Source organism: Hyla sarda, unplaced genomic scaffold (assembly GCF_029499605.1).
Source record: "Hyla sarda isolate aHylSar1 unplaced genomic scaffold, aHylSar1.hap1 scaffold_689, whole genome shotgun sequence".
NCBI classification, from domain to species: Eukaryota; Metazoa; Chordata; class Amphibia; order Anura; family Hylidae; genus Hyla; species Hyla sarda.
In genome coordinates this window covers 113,372-128,364 of record NW_026610706.1, presented here as the reverse complement: position 1 = coordinate 128,364, position 14,993 = coordinate 113,372, and the positions used below count along the sequence as shown (strand labels likewise).

The following is a 14,993-nucleotide window of genomic DNA, read 5'->3' as shown; positions in this document are numbered from 1 at the left end:
GTGGGTTTAGCCTGTGCTGTATGTATGTATGGGTGGCTGACTGCCACCCACCCAGAAAGTGTATGGGAGGCTGGTTGGCTGCCAGCCTTCCTTCCATTCCTATGAGTAATGTGAGTGCTCATGAAGGGGACATGGTTGGGTCCACCCCTTTCCCGGTTATCCCCTCTAGGCCTTTTGGCTTAGATCAAGTGTAAAAAAAGAAAGGATCTTGCGACAGATCGCATCCTGAGGCACGTTTTTTTTTGTGTGAATACTTGCACTTGGGTGACTTGTGAGCACATACTGATACATACGTTCCCTATCTGGGGACCATAAATTAAATGGATTTTTGAGAAAGGGAGCTGATTTGGAAGCTTGCTTCTGTCGCCCTATGCATTGACCCGATGTGGCAGTATCTTCGGGTAGTGAACAGTGCACCACCCCATTCCAGTGTTAAACAAGAAAGATTCTCATTTAATCCTCCGTGGGTGAGAATTTGAGTTTGAGAATTGGAGACCAAAATGATGAGTTGCACTGACTGGTTTATGAACGTCTATTCATTTAGCGTTTTAATGACCATGTTTGCACACTGATTGGTGTAAAAAAATAAAATAAAACTAAATAATAATAATCTAGCACACCTGTGCAGGTTTGACATGACATGACAGGTAGCTGTCTTGTGGGTGGTGCTGAATCCTGTTAAATGACATGAGGGTCTCATGCCTATACACAAGGGTGTGTCATTGCTGTTGCTTGACCATGCATTGGTTTCTGTGGTCAGTGAATGATAAAAACAAAATTTACCATCCATTGATGGATGGGAAATCCGCCATGAGGCATTTGTTTTTAGAAACTGCTGCTCACAACCAATGTTGCAATGGAGTGTCTCCATCTGCTGGTGGTATTGGAAAGGCATTAGTGCTATGACAGGGTCTGAAGAAGAAGAAGAAGAAGAAGAAGAAGACGGAAAAAAATATATATAAAAAGAAAAAGAGAGAGAGAGAGAGAGACTGACTTAGTGAGCGAGTGAGTGAGAGAGTGAGAGTGAGTGAGAGTGAATGAGTGAGTGAGTGATTGAGTGAGTGAGTGAGTGAGTGAGAACAAATGAGTTAAAGCAAGTGAGTGAGAGAGATCGAATGAATGAAAGTCTGAATGACAGAAAGAAAAAAGGATGAAGAAAGAAGCATGAAGAAAAAAAAATGTATATGGAGTTGCTGACATGAGTGCAATCTACAAAGCCGTTGAGGCTGATCCTCATGGGAGGATTATTGCACCAGGACCCTTAGCACTTTTAAAATGCCATTCAATGCCACGGGCTAGATGTAAACTGCAGATGACCATGTTGTGGTAGTTACCATGGATACCCAAGTGATGTGTGAGCTAACACATAGGCCCAACAGATTCCAAGAAGGCCAGAATCACCAGCGGCACCACCATCGATTGTCAGGTCACCCGGATTCAGCAAATACCAGAGTCCAAAATGATGCAGGTTTATACTGTTAATTTTCAGTTTATCGTTACAGTTGGTGTTATTCCATGTCGGAAGGGACGCAGCTACAGCCAGTGGGGTAACTAGAGACAGGCAGGCAGCTATGTGCAACAAAGGTAGGCGTGTTGTTTTCATATGCAGATCTGAAATATTGTCTTATATGCAAGAGGAGGAGTGATGGGGGTTCAGGCAAAAGCCAGGCTATGGATTGCATTGCTAAATGCTCCATCAGAGAGCAGTGGTCGCCTGTCCTTTTTTTAAGTGATGATGTGGGTTTAGCCTGTGCTGTATGTATGTATGGGTGGCTGACTGCCACCCACCCAGAAAGTGTATGGGAGGCTGGTTGGCTGCCAGCCTTCCTTCCATTCCTATGAGTAATGTGAGTGCTCATGAAGGGGACATGGTTGGGTCCACCCCTTTCCCGGTTATCCCCTCTAGGCCTTTTGGCTTAGATCAAGTGTAAAAAAAGAAAGGATCTTGCGACAGATCGCATCCTGAGGCACGTTTTTTTTTGTGTGAATACTTGCACTTGGGTGACTTGTGAGCACATACTGATACATACGTTCCCTATCTGGGGACCATAAATTAAATGGATTTTTGAGAAAGGGAGCTGATTTGGAAGCTTGCTTCTGTCGCCCTATGCATTGACCCGATGTGGCAGTATCTTCGGGTAGTGAACAGTGCACCACCCCATTCCAGTGTTAAACAAGAAAGATTCTCATTTAATCCTCCGTGGGTGAGAATTTGAGTTTGAGAATTGGAGACCAAAATGATGAGTTGCACTGACTGGTTTATGAACGTCTATTCATTTAGCGTTTTAATGACCATGTTTGCACACTGATTGGTGTAAAAAAATAAAATAAAACTAAATAATAATAATCTAGCACACCTGTGCAGGTTTGACATGACATGACAGGTAGCTGTCTTGTGGGTGGTGCTGAATCCTGTTAAATGACATGAGGGTCTCATGCCTATACACAAGGGTGTGTCATTGCTGTTGCTTGACCATGCATTGGTTTCTGTGGTCAGTGAATGATAAAAACAAAATTTACCATCCATTGATGGATGGGAAATCCGCCATGAGGCATTTGTTTTTAGAAACTGCTGCTCACAACCAATGTTGCAATGGAGTGTCTCCATCTGCTGGTGGTATTGGAAAGGCATTAGTGCTATGACAGGGTCTGAAGAAGAAGAAGAAGAAGAAGAAGACGGAAAAAAATATATATAAAAAGAAAAAGAGAGAGAGAGAGAGAGACTGACTTAGTGAGCGAGTGAGTGAGAGAGTGAGAGTGAGTGAGAGTGAATGAGTGAGTGAGTGATTGAGTGAGTGAGTGAGTGAGTGAGTGAGAACAAATGAGTTAAAGCAAGTGAGTGAGAGAGATCGAATGAATGAAAGTCTGAATGACAGAAAGAAAAAAGGATGAAGAAAGAAGCATGAAGAAAAAAAAATGTATATGGAGTTGCTGACATGAGTGCAATCTACAAAGCCGTTGAGGCTGATCCTCATGGGAGGATTATTGCACCAGGACCCTTAGCACTTTTAAAATGCCATTCAATGCCACGGGCTAGATGTAAACTGCAGATGACCATGTTGTGGTAGTTACCATGGATACCCAAGTGATGTGTGAGCTAACACATAGGCCCAACAGATTCCAAGAAGGCCAGAATCACCAGCGGCACCACCATCGATTGTCAGGTCACCCGGATTCAGCAAATACCAGAGTCCAAAATGATGCAGGTTTATACTGTTAATTTTCAGTTTATCGTTACAGTTGGTGTTATTCCATGTCGGAAGGGACGCAGCTACAGCCAGTGGGGTAACTAGAGACAGGCAGGCAGCTATGTGCAACAAAGGTAGGCGTGTTGTTTTCATATGCAGATCTGAAATATTGTCTTATATGCAAGAGGAGGAGTGATGGGGGTTCAGGCAAAAGCCAGGCTATGGATTGCATTGCTAAATGCTCCATCAGAGTGCAATGGTCGCCTGTCCTTTTTTTAAGTGATGATGTGGGTTTAGCCTGTGCTGTATGTATGTATGGGTGGCTGACTGCCACCCACCCAGAAAGTGTATGGGAGGCTGGTTGGCTGCCAGCCTTCCTTCCATTCCTATGAGTAATGTGAGTGCTCATGAAGGGGACATGGTTGGGTCCACCCCTTTCCCGGTTATCCCCTCTAGGCCTTTTGGCTTAGATCAAGTGTAAAAAAAGAAAGGATCTTGCGACAGATCGCATCCTGAGGCACGTTTTTTTTTGTGTGAATACTTGCACTTGGGTGACTTGTGAGCACATACTGATACATACGTTCCCTATCTGGGGACCATAAATTAAATGGATTTTTGAGAAATGGAGCTGATTTGGAAGCTTGCTTCTGTCGCCCTATGCATTGACCCGATGTGGCAGTATCTTCGGGTAGTGAACAGTGCACCACCCCATTCCAGTGTTAAACAAGAAAGATTCTCATTTAATCCTCCGTGGGTGAGAATTTGAGTTTGAGAATTGGAGACCAAAATGATGAGTTGCACTGACTGGTTTATGAACGTCTATTCATTTAGCGTTTTAATGACCATGTTTGCACACTGATTGGTGTAAAAAAATAAAATAAAACTAAATAATAATAATCTAGCACACCTGTGCAGGTTTGACATGACATGACAGGTAGCTGTCTTGTGGGTGGTGCTGAATCCTGTTAAATGACATGAGGGTCTCATGCCTATACACAAGGGTGTGTCATTGCTGTTGCTTGACCATGCATTGGTTTCTGTGGTCAGTGAATGATAAAAACAAAATTTACCATCCATTGATGGATGGGAAATCCGCCATGAGGCATTTGTTTTTAGAAACTGCTGCTCACAACCAATGTTGCAATGGAGTGTCTCCATCTGCTGGTGGTATTGGAAAGGCATTAGTGCTATGACAGGGTCTGAAGAAGAAGAAGAAGAAGAAGAAGACGGAAAAAAATATATATAAAAAGAAAAAGAGAGAGAGAGAGAGAGACTGACTTAGTGAGCGAGTGAGTGAGAGAGTGAGAGTGAGTGAGAGTGAATGAGTGAGTGAGTGATTGAGTGAGTGAGTGAGTGAGTGAGAACAAATGAGTTAAAGCAAGTGAGTGAGAGAGATCGAATGAATGAAAGTCTGAATGACAGAAAGAAAAAAGGATGAAGAAAGAAGCATGAAGAAAAAAAAATGTATATGGAGTTGCTGACATGAGTGCAATCTACAAAGCCGTTGAGGCTGATCCTCATGGGAGGATTATTGCACCAGGACCCTTAGCACTTTTAAAATGCCATTCAATGCCACGGGCTAGATGTAAACTGCAGATGACCATGTTGTGGTAGTTACCATGGATACCCAAGTGATGTGTGAGCTAACACATAGGCCCAACAGATTCCAAGAAGGCCAGAATCACCAGCGGCACCACCATCGATTGTCAGGTCACCCGGATTCAGCAAATACCAGAGTCCAAAATGATGCAGGTTTATACTGTTAATTTTCAGTTTATCGTTACAGTTGGTGTTATTCCATGTCGGAAGGGACGCAGCTACAGCCAGTGGGGTAACTAGAGACAGGCAGGCAGCTATGTGCAACAAAGGTAGGCGTGTTGTTTTCATATGCAGATCTGAAATATTGTCTTATATGCAAGAGGAGGAGTGATGGGGGTTCAGGCAAAAGCCAGGCTATGGATTGCATTGCTAAATGCTCCATCAGAGTGCAATGGTCGCCTGTCCTTTTTTTAAGTGATGATGTGGGTTTAGCCTGTGCTGTATGTATGTATGGGTGGCTGACTGCCACCCACCCAGAAAGTGTATGGGAGGCTGGTTGGCTGCCAGCCTTCCTTCCATTCCTATGAGTAATGTGAGTGCTCATGAAGGGGACATGGTTGGGTCCACCCCTTTCCCGGTTATCCCCTCTAGGCCTTTTGGCTTAGATCAAGTGTAAAAAAAGAAAGGATCTTGCGACAGATCGCATCCTGAGGCACGTTTTTTTTTGTGTGAATACTTGCACTTGGGTGACTTGTGAGCACATACTGATACATACGTTCCCTATCTGGGGACCATAAATTAAATGGATTTTTGAGAAAGGGAGCTGATTTGGAAGCTTGCTTCTGTCGCCCTATGCATTGACCCGATGTGGCAGTATCTTCGGGTAGTGAACAGTGCACCACCCCATTCCAGTGTTAAACAAGAAAGATTCTCATTTAATCCTCCGTGGGTGAGAATTTGAGTTTGAGAATTGGAGACCAAAATGATGAGTTGCACTGACTGGTTTATGAACGTCTATTCATTTAGCGTTTTAATGACCATGTTTGCACACTGATTGGTGTAAAAAAATAAAATAAAACTAAATAATAATAATCTAGCACACCTGTGCAGGTTTGACATGACATGACAGGTAGCTGTCTTGTGGGTGGTGCTGAATCCTGTTAAATGACATGAGGGTCTCATGCCTATACACAAGGGTGTGTCATTGCTGTTGCTTGACCATGCATTGGTTTCTGTGGTCAGTGAATGATAAAAACAAAATTTACCATCCATTGATGGATGGGAAATCCGCCATGAGGCATTTGTTTTTAGAAACTGCTGCTCACAACCAATGTTGCAATGGAGTGTCTCCATCTGCTGGTGGTATTGGAAAGGCATTAGTGCTATGACAGGGTCTGAAGAAGAAGAAGAAGAAGAAGAAGAAGAAGACGGAAAAAAATATATATAAAAAGAAAAAGAGAGAGAGAGAGAGAGACTGACTTAGTGAGCGAGTGAGTGAGAGAGTGAGAGTGAGTGAGAGTGAATGAGTGAGTGAGTGATTGAGTGAGTGAGTGAGTGAGTGAGTGAGAACAAATGAGTTAAAGCAAGTGAGTGAGAGAGATCGAATGAATGAAAGTCTGAATGACAGAAAGAAAAAAGGATGAAGAAAGAAGCATGAAGAAAAAAAAATGTATATGGAGTTGCTGACATGAGTGCAATCTACAAAGCCGTTGAGGCTGATCCTCATGGGAGGATTATTGCACCAGGACCCTTAGCACTTTTAAAATGCCATTCAATGCCACGGGCTAGATGTAAACTGCAGATGACCATGTTGTGGTAGTTACCATGGATACCCAAGTGATGTGTGAGCTAACACATAGGCCCAACAGATTCCAAGAAGGCCAGAATCACCAGCGGCACCACCATCGATTGTCAGGTCACCCGGATTCAGCAAATACCAGAGTCCAAAATGATGCAGGTTTATACTGTTAATTTTCAGTTTATCGTTACAGTTGGTGTTATTCCATGTCGGAAGGGACGCAGCTACAGCCAGTGGGGTAACTAGAGACAGGCAGGCAGCTATGTGCAACAAAGGTAGGCGTGTTGTTTTCATATGCAGATCTGAAATATTGTCTTATATGCAAGAGGAGGAGTGATGGGGGTTCAGGCAAAAGCCAGGCTATGGATTGCATTGCTAAATGCTCCATCAGAGTGCAATGGTCGCCTGTCCTTTTTTTAAGTGATGATGTGGGTTTAGCCTGTGCTGTATGTATGTATGGGTGGCTGACTGCCACCCACCCAGAAAGTGTATGGGAGGCTGGTTGGCTGCCAGCCTTCCTTCCATTCCTATGAGTAATGTGAGTGCTCATGAAGGGGACATGGTTGGGTCCACCCCTTTCCCGGTTATCCCCTCTAGGCCTTTTGGCTTAGATCAAGTGTAAAAAAAGAAAGGATCTTGCGACAGATCGCATCCTGAGGCACGTTTTTTTTTGTGTGAATACTTGCACTTGGGTGACTTGTGAGCACATACTGATACATACGTTCCCTATCTGGGGACCATAAATTAAATGGATTTTTGAGAAAGGGAGCTGATTTGGAAGCTTGCTTCTGTCGCCCTATGCATTGACCCGATGTGGCAGTATCTTCGGGTAGTGAACAGTGCACCACCCCATTCCAGTGTTAAACAAGAAAGATTCTCATTTAATCCTCCGTGGGTGAGAATTTGAGTTTGAGAATTGGAGACCAAAATGATGAGTTGCACTGACTGGTTTATGAACGTCTATTCATTTAGCGTTTTAATGACCATGTTTGCACACTGATTGGTGTAAAAAAATAAAATAAAACTAAATAATAATAATCTAGCACACCTGTGCAGGTTTGACATGACATGACAGGTAGCTGTCTTGTGGGTGGTGCTGAATCCTGTTAAATGACATGAGGGTCTCATGCCTATACACAAGGGTGTGTCATTGCTGTTGCTTGACCATGCATTGGTTTCTGTGGTCAGTGAATGATAAAAACAAAATTTACCATCCATTGATGGATGGGAAATCCGCCATGAGGCATTTGTTTTTAGAAACTGCTGCTCACAACCAATGTTGCAATGGAGTGTCTCCATCTGCTGGTGGTATTGGAAAGGCATTAGTGCTATGACAGGGTCTGAAGAAGAAGAAGAAGAAGAAGAAGAAGAAGAAGAAGAAGACGGAAAAAAATATATATAAAAAGAAAAAGAGAGAGAGAGAGAGAGACTGACTTAGTGAGCGAGTGAGTGAGAGAGTGAGAGTGAGTGAGAGTGAATGAGTGAGTGAGTGATTGAGTGAGTGAGTGAGTGAGTGAGAACAAATGAGTTAAAGCAAGTGAGTGAGAGAGATCGAATGAATGAAAGTCTGAATGACAGAAAGAAAAAAGGATGAAGAAAGAAGCATGAAGAAAAAAAAATGTATATGGAGTTGCTGACATGAGTGCAATCTACAAAGCCGTTGAGGCTGATCCTCATGGGAGGATTATTGCACCAGGACCCTTAGCACTTTTAAAATGCCATTCAATGCCACGGGCTAGATGTAAACTGCAGATGACCATGTTGTGGTAGTTACCATGGATACCCAAGTGATGTGTGAGCTAACACATAGGCCCAACAGATTCCAAGAAGGCCAGAATCACCAGCGGCACCACCATCGATTGTCAGGTCACCCGGATTCAGCAAATACCAGAGTCCAAAATGATGCAGGTTTATACTGTTAATTTTCAGTTTATCGTTACAGTTGGTGTTATTCCATGTCGGAAGGGACGCAGCTACAGCCAGTGGGGTAACTAGAGACAGGCAGGCAGCTATGTGCAACAAAGGTAGGCGTGTTGTTTTCATATGCAGATCTGAAATATTGTCTTATATGCAAGAGGAGGAGTGATGGGGGTTCAGGCAAAAGCCAGGCTATGGATTGCATTGCTAAATGCTCCATCAGAGTGCAATGGTCGCCTGTCCTTTTTTTAAGTGATGATGTGGGTTTAGCCTGTGCTGTATGTATGTATGGGTGGCTGACTGCCACCCACCCAGAAAGTGTATGGGAGGCTGGTTGGCTGCCAGCCTTCCTTCCATTCCTATGAGTAATGTGAGTGCTCATGAAGGGGACATGGTTGGGTCCACCCCTTTCCCGGTTATCCCCTCTAGGCCTTTTGGCTTAGATCAAGTGTAAAAAAAGAAAGGATCTTGCGACAGATCGCATCCTGAGGCACGTTTTTTTTTTGTGTGAATACTTGCACTTGGGTGACTTGTGAGCACATACTGATACATACGTTCCCTATCTGGGGACCATAAATTAAATGGATTTTTGAGAAAGGGAGCTGATTTGGAAGCTTGCTTCTGTCGCCCTATGCATTGACCCGATGTGGCAGTATCTTCGGGTAGTGAACAGTGCACCACCCCATTCCAGTGTTAAACAAGAAAGATTCTCATTTAATCCTCCGTGGGTGAGAATTTGAGTTTGAGAATTGGAGACCAAAATGATGAGTTGCACTGACTGGTTTATGAACGTCTATTCATTTAGCGTTTTAATGACCATGTTTGCACACTGATTGGTGTAAAAAAATAAAATAAAACTAAATAATAATAATCTAGCACACCTGTGCAGGTTTGACATGACATGACAGGTAGCTGTCTTGTGGGTGGTGCTGAATCCTGTTAAATGACATGAGGGTCTCATGCCTATACACAAGGGTGTGTCATTGCTGTTGCTTGACCATGCATTGGTTTCTGTGGTCAGTGAATGATAAAAACAAAATTTACCATCCATTGATGGATGGGAAATCCGCCATGAGGCATTTGTTTTTAGAAACTGCTGCTCACAACCAATGTTGCAATGGAGTGTCTCCATCTGCTGGTGGTATTGGAAAGGCATTAGTGCTATGACAGGGTCTGAAGAAGAAGAAGAAGAAGAAGAAGAAGACGGAAAAAAATATATATAAAAAGAAAAAGAGAGAGAGAGAGAGAGACTGACTTAGTGAGCGAGTGAGTGAGAGAGTGAGAGTGAGTGAGAGTGAATGAGTGAGTGAGTGATTGAGTGAGTGAGTGAGTGAGAACAAATGAGTTAAAGCAAGTGAGTGAGAGAGATCGAATGAATGAAAGTCTGAATGACAGAAAGAAAAAAGGATGAAGAAAGAAGCATGAAGAAAAAAAAATGTATATGGAGTTGCTGACATGAGTGCAATCTACAAAGCCGTTGAGGCTGATCCTCATGGGAGGATTATTGCACCAGGACCCTTAGCACTTTTAAAATGCCATTCAATGCCACGGGCTAGATGTAAACTGCAGATGACCATGTTGTGGTAGTTACCATGGATACCCAAGTGATGTGTGAGCTAACACATAGGCCCAACAGATTCCAAGAAGGCCAGAATCACCAGCGGCACCACCATCGATTGTCAGGTCACCCGGATTCAGCAAATACCAGAGTCCAAAATGATGCAGGTTTATACTGTTAATTTTCAGTTTATCGTTACAGTTGGTGTTATTCCATGTCGGAAGGGACGCAGCTACAGCCAGTGGGGTAACTAGAGACAGGCAGGCAGCTATGTGCAACAAAGGTAGGCGTGTTGTTTTCATATGCAGATCTGAAATATTGTCTTATATGCAAGAGGAGGAGTGATGGGGGTTCAGGCAAAAGCCAGGCTATGGATTGCATTGCTAAATGCTCCATCAGAGTGCAATGGTCGCCTGTCCTTTTTTTAAGTGATGATGTGGGTTTAGCCTGTGCTGTATGTATGTATGGGTGGCTGACTGCCACCCACCCAGAAAGTGTATGGGAGGCTGGTTGGCTGCCAGCCTTCCTTCCATTCCTATGAGTAATGTGAGTGCTCATGAAGGGGACATGGTTGGGTCCACCCCTTTCCCGGTTATCCCCTCTAGGCCTTTTGGCTTAGATCAAGTGTAAAAAAAGAAAGGATCTTGCGACAGATCGCATCCTGAGGCACGTTTTTTTTTTTGTGTGAATACTTGCACTTGGGTGACTTGTGAGCACATACTGATACATACGTTCCCTATCTGGGGACCATAAATTAAATGGATTTTTGAGAAAGGGAGCTGATTTGGAAGCTTGCTTCTGTCGCCCTATGCATTGACCCGATGTGGCAGTATCTTCGGGTAGTGAACAGTGCACCACCCCATTCCAGTGTTAAACAAGAAAGATTCTCATTTAATCCTCCGTGGGTGAGAATTTGAGTTTGAGAATTGGAGACCAAAATGATGAGTTGCACTGACTGGTTTATGAACGTCTATTCATTTAGCGTTTTAATGACCATGTTTGCACACTGATTGGTGTAAAAAAATAAAATAAAACTAAATAATAATAATCTAGCACACCTGTGCAGGTTTGACATGACATGACAGGTAGCTGTCTTGTGGGTGGTGCTGAATCCTGTTAAATGACATGAGGGTCTCATGCCTATACACAAGGGTGTGTCATTGCTGTTGCTTGACCATGCATTGGTTTCTGTGGTCAGTGAATGATAAAAACAAAATTTACCATCCATTGATGGATGGGAAATCCGCCATGAGGCATTTGTTTTTAGAAACTGCTGCTCACAACCAATGTTGCAATGGAGTGTCTCCATCTGCTGGTGGTATTGGAAAGGCATTAGTGCTATGACAGGGTCTGAAGAAGAAGAAGAAGAAGAAGAAGAAGAAGAAGACGGAAAAAAATATATATAAAAAGAAAAAGAGAGAGAGAGAGAGAGACTGACCTAGTGAGCGAGTGAGTGAGAGAGTGAGAGTGAGTGAGAGTGAATGAGTGAGTGAGTGATTGAGTGAGTGAGTGAGTGAGAACAAATGAGTTAAAGCAAGTGAGTGAGAGAGATCGAATGAATGAAAGTCTGAATGACAGAAAGAAAAAAGGATGAAGAAAGAAGCATGAAGAAAAAAAAATGTATATGGAGTTGCTGACATGAGTGCAATCTACAAAGCCGTTGAGGCTGATCCTCATGGGAGGATTATTGCACCAGGACCCTTAGCACTTTTAAAATGCCATTCAATGCCACGGGCTAGATGTAAACTGCAGATGACCATGTTGTGGTAGTTACCATGGATACCCAAGTGATGTGTGAGCTAACACATAGGCCCAACAGATTCCAAGAAGGCCAGAATCACCAGCGGCACCACCATCGATTGTCAGGTCACCCGGATTCAGCAAATACCAGAGTCCAAAATGATGCAGGTTTATACTGTTAATTTTCAGTTTATCGTTACAGTTGGTGTTATTCCATGTCGGAAGGGACGCAGCTACAGCCAGTGGGGTAACTAGAGACAGGCAGGCAGCTATGTGCAACAAAGGTAGGCGTGTTGTTTTCATATGCAGATCTGAAATATTGTCTTATATGCAAGAGGAGGAGTGATGGGGGTTCAGGCAAAAGCCAGGCTATGGATTGCATTGCTAAATGCTCCATCAGAGTGCAATGGTCGCCTGTCCTTTTTTTAAGTGATGATGTGGGTTTAGCCTGTGCTGTATGTATGTATGGGTGGCTGACTGCCACCCACCCAGAAAGTGTATGGGAGGCTGGTTGGCTGCCAGCCTTCCTTCCATTCCTATGAGTAATGTGAGTGCTCATGAAGGGGACATGGTTGGGTCCACCCCTTTCCCGGTTATCCCCTCTAGGCCTTTTGGCTTAGATCAAGTGTAAAAAAAGAAAGGATCTTGCGACAGATCGCATCCTGAGGCACGTTTTTTTTTTGTGTGAATACTTGCACTTGGGTGACTTGTGAGCACATACTGATACATACGTTCCCTATCTGGGGACCATAAATTAAATGGATTTTTGAGAAAGGGAGCTGATTTGGAAGCTTGCTTCTGTCGCCCTATGCATTGACCCGATGTGGCAGTATCTTCGGGTAGTGAACAGTGCACCACCCCATTCCAGTGTTAAACAAGAAAGATTCTCATTTAATCCTCCGTGGGTGAGAATTTGAGTTTGAGAATTGGAGACCAAAATGATGAGTTGCACTGACTGGTTTATGAACGTCTATTCATTTAGCGTTTTAATGACCATGTTTGCACACTGATTGGTGTAAAAAAATAAAATAAAACTAAATAATAATAATCTAGCACACCTGTGCAGGTTTGACATGACATGACAGGTAGCTGTCTTGTGGGTGGTGCTGAATCCTGTTAAATGACATGAGGGTCTCATGCCTATACACAAGGGTGTGTCATTGCTGTTGCTTGACCATGCATTGGTTTCTGTGGTCAGTGAATGATAAAAACAAAATTTACCATCCATTGATGGATGGGAAATCCGCCATGAGGCATTTGTTTTTAGAAACTGCTGCTCACAACCAATGTTGCAATGGAGTGTCTCCATCTGCTGGTGGTATTGGAAAGGCATTAGTGCTATGACAGGGTCTGAAGAAGAAGAAGAAGAAGAAGAAGAAGAAGAAGACGGAAAAAAATATATATAAAAAGAAAAAGAGAGAGAGAGAGAGAGACTGACTTAGTGAGCGAGTGAGTGAGAGAGTGAGAGTGAGTGAGAGTGAATGAGTGAGTGAGTGATTGAGTGAGTGAGTGAGTGAGAACAAATGAGTTAAAGCAAGTGAGTGAGAGAGATCGAATGAATGAAAGTCTGAATGACAGAAAGAAAAAAGGATGAAGAAAGAAGCATGAAGAAAAAAAAATGTATATGGAGTTGCTGACATGAGTGCAATCTACAAAGCCGTTGAGGCTGATCCTCATGGGAGGATTATTGCACCAGGACCCTTAGCACTTTTAAAATGCCATTCAATGCCACGGGCTAGATGTAAACTGCAGATGACCATGTTGTGGTAGTTACCATGGATACCCAAGTGATGTGTGAGCTAACACATAGGCCCAACAGATTCCAAGAAGGCCAGAATCACCAGCGGCACCACCATCGATTGTCAGGTCACCCGGATTCAGCAAATACCAGAGTCCAAAATGATGCAGGTTTATACTGTTAATTTTCAGTTTATCGTTACAGTTGGTGTTATTCCATGTCGGAAGGGACGCAGCTACAGCCAGTGGGGTAACTAGAGACAGGCAGGCAGCTATGTGCAACAAAGGTAGGTGTGTTGTTTTCATATGCAGATCTGAAATATTGTCTTATATGCAAGAGGAGGAGTGATGGGGGTTCAGGCAAAAGCCAGGCTATGGATTGCATTGCTAAATGCTCCATCAGAGTGCAATGGTCGCCTGTCCTTTTTTTAAGTGATGATGTGGGTTTAGCCTGTGCTGTATGTATGTATGGGTGGCTGACTGCCACCCACCCAGAAAGTGTATGGGAGGCTGGTTGGCTGCCAGCCTTCCTTCCATTCCTATGAGTAATGTGAGTGCTCATGAAGGGGACATGGTTGGGTCCACCCCTTTCCCGGTTATCCCCTCTAGGCCTTTTGGCTTAGATCAAGTGTAAAAAAAGAAAGGATCTTGCGACAGATCGCATCCTGAGGCACGTTTTTTTTTGTGTGAATACTTGCACTTGGGTGACTTGTGAGCACATACTGATACATACGTTCCCTATCTGGGGACCATAAATTAAATGGATTTTTGAGAAAGGGAGCTGATTTGGAAGCTTGCTTCTGTCGCCCTATGCATTGACCCGATGTGGCAGTATCTTCGGGTAGTGAACAGTGCACCACCCCATTCCAGTGTTAAACAAGAAAGATTCTCATTTAATCCTCCGTGGGTGAGAATTTGAGTTTGAGAATTGGAGACCAAAATGATGAGTTGCACTGACTGGTTTATGAACGTCTATTCATTTAGCGTTTTAATGACCATGTTTGCACACTGATTGGTGTAAAAAAATAAAATAAAACTAAATAATAATAATCTAGCACACCTGTGCAGGTTTGACATGACATGACAGGTAGCTGTCTTGTGGGTGGTGCTGAATCCTGTTAAATGACATGAGGGTCTCATGCCTATACACAAGGGTGTGTCATTGCTGTTGCTTGACCATGCATTGGTTTCTGTGGTCAGTGAATGATAAAAACAAAATTTACCATCCATTGATGGATGGGAAATCCGCCATGAGGCATTTGTTTTTAGAAACTGCTGCTCACAACCAATGTTGCAATGGAGTGTCTCCATCTGCTGGTGGTATTGGAAAGGCATTAGTGCTATGACAGGGTCTGAAGAAGAAGAAGAAGAAGAAGAAGAAGACGGAAAAAAATATATATAAAAAGAAAAAGAGAGAGAGAGAGAGAGACTGACTTAGTGAGCGAGTGAGTGAGAGAGTGAGAGTGAGTGAGAGTGAATGAGTGAGTGAGTGATTGAGTGAGTGAGTGAGTGAGTG

At 43.4% G+C, this 14,993-nt stretch overlaps 9 pseudogenes; all 9 read left to right on the top strand.

Annotated features, from left to right (window-relative positions):
- The first annotated feature begins 158 nt into the window (after nucleotides 1–158).
- Nucleotides 159–422, top strand: LOC130343737 (U2 spliceosomal RNA; annotated as a pseudogene).
- Nucleotides 423–1,895: 1,473 nt separating this feature from the next.
- On the top strand, nucleotides 1,896–2,159 carry LOC130343735 (U2 spliceosomal RNA; annotated as a pseudogene).
- Nucleotides 2,160–3,633: 1,474 nt separating this feature from the next.
- LOC130343815 (U2 spliceosomal RNA) lies at nucleotides 3,634–3,897 on the top strand (annotated as a pseudogene).
- Nucleotides 3,898–5,367: 1,470 nt separating this feature from the next.
- Nucleotides 5,368–5,631, top strand: LOC130343734 (U2 spliceosomal RNA; annotated as a pseudogene).
- Nucleotides 5,632–7,111: 1,480 nt separating this feature from the next.
- LOC130343733 (U2 spliceosomal RNA) lies at nucleotides 7,112–7,375 on the top strand (annotated as a pseudogene).
- A 1,485-nt stretch (nucleotides 7,376–8,860) lies between these two features.
- On the top strand, nucleotides 8,861–9,125 carry LOC130343768 (U2 spliceosomal RNA; annotated as a pseudogene).
- Nucleotides 9,126–10,594: 1,469 nt separating this feature from the next.
- Nucleotides 10,595–10,860, top strand: LOC130343777 (U2 spliceosomal RNA; annotated as a pseudogene).
- Nucleotides 10,861–12,335: 1,475 nt separating this feature from the next.
- Nucleotides 12,336–12,600, top strand: LOC130343767 (U2 spliceosomal RNA; annotated as a pseudogene).
- Nucleotides 12,601–14,075: 1,475 nt separating this feature from the next.
- Nucleotides 14,076–14,339, top strand: LOC130343732 (U2 spliceosomal RNA; annotated as a pseudogene).
- Nucleotides 14,340–14,993: the final 654 nt, after the last annotated feature.